Source organism: Nicotiana attenuata, unplaced genomic scaffold, assembly GCF_001879085.1.
Source record: "Nicotiana attenuata strain UT unplaced genomic scaffold, NIATTr2, whole genome shotgun sequence".
Taxonomy (NCBI): Eukaryota; Viridiplantae; Streptophyta; class Magnoliopsida; order Solanales; family Solanaceae; genus Nicotiana; species Nicotiana attenuata.
The window spans coordinates 44,414-44,889 of NW_017670850.1; positions in this window are offsets into that span (position 1 = coordinate 44,414).

Here is a 476-nt window from a genome sequence, read left to right on the forward strand (position 1 = left end):
CCCCCCCCCCCTCCTTGTGTGGTATTGAAGTTAAAACATCAAATTTTGAGAGAATTTGATAAAGTTTCGAGATGGTTTTGGTTAGAATTTCATATTCAAGCTCGAAGAAAATGACATAAACAAATTATCTATTTTTTGTATTTCGGTTGTATAAACAACATACAAAATATATACAATTAACATAATTGTATACAAATTGTATATAAATTGTATGAAAATTATAGTTTTTGATCGGATTCTGTAAAGAAAAAATTATATTTAAGTTATATTTAATTGTAGATTTCGACCGAATTTGTATATATTTTGTAAAAAAACTTTAGTTGCTTTCTATAGATGGAAAAACTTAGATAAACCGGGTAAATAAGTTTAAAATTTTGCATATAAATAAAAAAAATCCAATTTAAATTTAATCAGGGATATAAGTTTTCACACGAAAATGACACTGTATACCCGCTCTTAATATAATAGGCGATATA